Below are 4,740 nucleotides of genomic sequence, written 5' to 3'. Positions count from 1 at the left end.
TTGTATAATTTTTATATTTTTATGTTTCAAATATTTAATCCATTAGTCTTTACATTTTATAACTTACTTGGCTGAAGGATTAGTCTAACTTGATGAATTAAATTTCTTGAATTCAGTTGTAACCCAGTCAATTTTTTTTTATGCTTTTAATGAAAATTTAAAAACTGTGTTAATTAAAAAGTAGTATAAATTAATTGAAATGTCTGTTAAACTCATTTTTAAAAAAAATGATTATATCTAAAATTTATAAGTTGTGTCTTTTTTTTTCGGTGCAGCTGAGGCATGTAATGATAAACTTAGGAGAGAAATTAACAGACGAGGAAGTGGATCAAATGATAAAAGAGGCTGAAATGTGGTTAGTTCTTCTACCTGTGTCGCTAAAATGTGGTTGGACTAGTTTCTTATTAAGCTTGGGTCTCTGAAAGGATTCTCCAAGCATGAATGTTTCTGTTACATTTATATTGGATTCTACAAAAATGTTTTTCTCAAAGAAAGCATGTGCTCTCGCAGGAAATTTTGATTGGGCTTTGTGTTATTTATTTTTTAATTCGTAATTTGCGATTCATTTGCCAGGAAGCAGCAAATTCTTGACCGACAGAGTGTTAGGATAAAATCAAACTATAGTTTGAAGAATAGCTTCTTGAAAAAAAAGTTATTTTTGACAATAGATTTTATGAAAAAGTGATTTTGATAAACTGAAAGTATTTGGATAATTGTTATTAAAAATACTTTTTATATATAAAAATTACTAAAAAGAACATAGGTTAATATAATAATTGTATAAAAGATAGAATTTATAATATATTTTTATTTGAAATAACATATTTTTTGCTAACATAATAAATAATATATAAAAACATAATTAATAAATAATTAGTATGTGTATATGTATTTATAAAATATAAGATTAAATATGTTTTTTTCACAAAAATGATTATTTTTTGCCAACAAAAAAATGTTATTTTATCTTAAAGATTTTAAATATGAAATCCCATAATATTTTTCACAACTAATTTTTTTAAACAACATACTAACTCCGGTTTTTAATATAAAAAACTATTTTGATATTTAATTTGGTTTTAAATATAAAATCTCAATTTATTTTATTTATTTTTTTAAATAATCTTTATAATAGTTACACATATTAAATATTTCATACGGTAGGAGGTGTTGTTCTCTCTCTCTGTTCACGCGCGGTTCATATATTGGTCTGATTTTGTTCTATTCAGTTTTTAAGCAATCAGTTGGCGGAAGGAGTCTGTGGTCCCCCCCGGTTTAACGGAAGGGCGAGAGGCTGGTTTGATACGCTATTGTTGGGTATTTGAGAACTGTTACCCAAGGAACAAAAAACCGGACCGGACACTGAACCGGTCTAGATACTGGTTCAAGGGTTAATGGTTCAGATCGGGTCAAACCGTAGTCAGACCGGTAATAATTAAAATAATATAATTTAGTTAAAATAGGTGTAAATATTTATATTTTAATGATGAAAAATAATATTTAATCTTTGAATTGATAATTATATTTGAAATAATTTATATATATGACTTTTTCCCTTTTTATTCTTTTTTTTCTTTTGACCGAATAAAGATTCTATTGTTTGTTTTGTTTGCTTTCTAATTTTCTTATCCTTTTTCCTTCCCCTTTCTTCTCTCCCACGTGACCCCATGAGTAGCCCCTCTTCGTAATGCGCAAAGCAGCTTTTTATTTTTTCTTTCTTCCTTGGACAATGAACAAGCAGAGGAGGCTTGGAAGCTTGAACACGCAACACTCTATCAAATCGGTTTGTGTTCCTCACTTCTTATTTACCGATCTTCCTCTGCGTTTCATCTTTCTCCTTCTCTTCTGATCCTCTGCAAGCAAAACAACTCTGATGCTTCAGAGTGGCACACAGCGGGCTTCCAAACAAAGTTTTGTCTCTCTCTGTGATCTCCTCTAGTTCTGCCATTGCAGTTTTCATGGTCTTCGGCCGGCGAGTCATCCATGTCCGGTGAACGGTAAGAAGAAGAAGGAAGTGAAAAATAATAACCGGCCAACCCGCCCAACCAACGATTTGCACGATTTTTACCGGTTTATTCCGGTTCATTCCGGTTCGGTTGAAAGCCGGTTTTCAAGTTAAATCAGACCGGATATTTGGCCGGTTGACCGGTTTTCCGGTTCAACCAGCCGGTCCGGTCTGATTTTTTTTTCCATGCTGTTACCATTCTCCAAAATATTCTTGCTAGTTATATATAGAGTCGGAAAAATAGTTCGAATCCATCAGGTCTACCCATTTAGACCTGAAAATTAATAGGATTGGGTTTGAAATTTTTCTTTTCAAATGAAAAACAGATCTTACAGGGTTAGCTTTGTAGGACTGAGAGCTTAAAGGGGCCTTCTAGTTTTAGGCATTTTTATAATTTTTTTTAAATTTTTTCGTATAATTCTAATATTATTAATTTTTTACATTGTTAATAATATTTTAAATATTTAGTTATTATTATCATTTTAAAATTAAATTTTACAGAATTGTTTGATTTATTTAGTTTTAGACAATAATTTGTCCAATTAAATTTTTATAAAATGGGTTAATTTAGACTTTAATAATAATTTCATTTATATTATATGTATTGATATTTTAAAACTATATATATTTGATAAGAGAGTATTTTTATACTTATATAACTTGTGATTCTATAATTTGAATTAGAAATTTAAGTTTCAACAATAATGTTTTTTAAACTAAAGTAAAATAATAGCTAGACTGCAAAATTTAATAGTAAATTTCTTATAAAGAAGAAAAACTTGATATTTTTATTACGAAAGAAAAGTATACTTATTCAAAAGAGTAATTGATTATAGTGATGATGAAGTTTCGAAAGATTAACGATAGTATTTATTTATTACACATTTTCACTATAGATGAAACTTTTGAATGTTGTTATCTTGTGAATGAATGTTTTAGATGTTATTGGATGTTGATAGATATTTATATATGATGATATTTTATATTTATGACTTAATTTTATTCATATTTATGTCTTTTATTAATAATTTTATTAGTTTATTTTTATTTTTTTGATAAAAATGTGAGAAATATGAAAAATATCATTTTTTTTCCCCCTTAAAAGGGCCAAAAGCTCACAAGCCGGCCCTGAGCCCGTTAGCTTAAGGGCCATGCTTAGCAAATTAAGGTAGTTTTTGAAGTTTCGGTTCTGTAGGGCTAGCCCTTTTAAACCCATCAGTCCTGCAGAGCCAGCCCATATTCCCACCTCTAACTTATATATTAGTTAAAACTATCATTTAATTAAACATTTAATATATACAACTATTATAAAAACTACTTTTTAAAAAATAAATAAATATGAGAGACAAAGTAAATTGGAGTTTTATATTAAAAATCAAATTAGTTCTTATATTAAGAACATGATATAGTATTAATTTTGTCATTTACATTCATCATTTAATTGTTCAACTTTCCCAGCCACTACTACGTGCACACACGCATGCATCTTGTGTTAAATGATAGTATTATTTCATTTATAGCAATTGCATCATCATCATTATTACAGTATTATATATAAAAAGTAATGTAATGAAGGGGGTTCATTGGTAATGCAGGGATGAGTGCCTCAAACTCAAATTCACAGGAAGAAAAGACGCTCGCATATCATGCGGGGCATGGATATACGTATCCCCTGATGGCAATAATAATAATAATAACAACAACAATAACAATAACAACAATAATAAGGATGTATCAAAGGGGCCAAACTGGTCAAAGGGAAGTAGCAAGAAGCCCACGCTGGGGGACCTCGCCGGTTATGGGTGGCCACCATCATCGCCCCCCAACAACTAAATCATGTTCTCAGGGCCCCACCATCACGTAGCGATTTTGCATGCATGGTTGTGTTGTATGTGTTTATTTTCTTTTCCTCTCATGCTTCTCTACTCTCCACTTTTATAATAGTCTGCTTTAAGTACTCCCTGCTGCAGCTTTAATTACTTTCATTTAAGCAATCCGTTGTGTTTCTTCATTGGGTTTTTTTTTTTGGTCATAGTGTTTCTTCATTGGGTTAAACGTCTTGTTTTCACTTGGACCCCAATTGTTCCAATTTCATATCTGCATCAATGTTCTTATCAATCCCTGCTCTTGTCTGCTTTGTAATTCATCCTATGCTTTCCTATCTCCTTAGATATTCTTTTTTTTTTTTTATGGCGCCCAATATATTATTATCTATTTTGTGCCTCTGATGAAAAGCATAATATTAATGATAACAACAACAATAATAACATTCTAATAAATCAAGCAATTGTTATTGGGTAAATATGTATTTATTATCTGTTCATCCTTCTTTTCTTTTTTTTTGCCATCATTTTTTTCATCTTAAATATTTAAACAATCGTATACCAAGACTGTCGCAGTTTCTCATTTTCCGACTTTATTAAATAATAACCGAGGCCGTGAGACAGAGTAGTGAGAATCTTGAAATCGGAACTAATTTATCTTTCTATATATTTGCAATACTAAATACACTACAAAAAAAACAGCTGATTAGCGACAGAATTTGCGACGGAAACAAATTCCGTCGCTAAATTCCGTCGCTAATCTGTATTTAGCGACGGAATTAGCGACGGAATTGTCTGACAAAAAAGATTCCGTCGCTAATTTCGTAGCTAATCCATAAAAAAATTAGCGACGGAAATTCCGTCAGAAATTAGCGATGGAATTTGTTTCCGTCGCAAATTTTAAGAAAATAA

The sequence above is a fragment of the Neltuma alba genome, unplaced genomic scaffold, assembly GCF_004799145.2.
Source record: "Neltuma alba isolate B1F8T4 unplaced genomic scaffold, ASM479914v2 tig00003082_pilon, whole genome shotgun sequence".
Lineage (NCBI taxonomy): Eukaryota > Viridiplantae > Streptophyta > Magnoliopsida > Fabales > Fabaceae > Neltuma > Neltuma alba.
The sequence above is the reverse complement of the archived record's forward strand: the minus strand, read 5'-3'. Positions refer to the sequence as shown.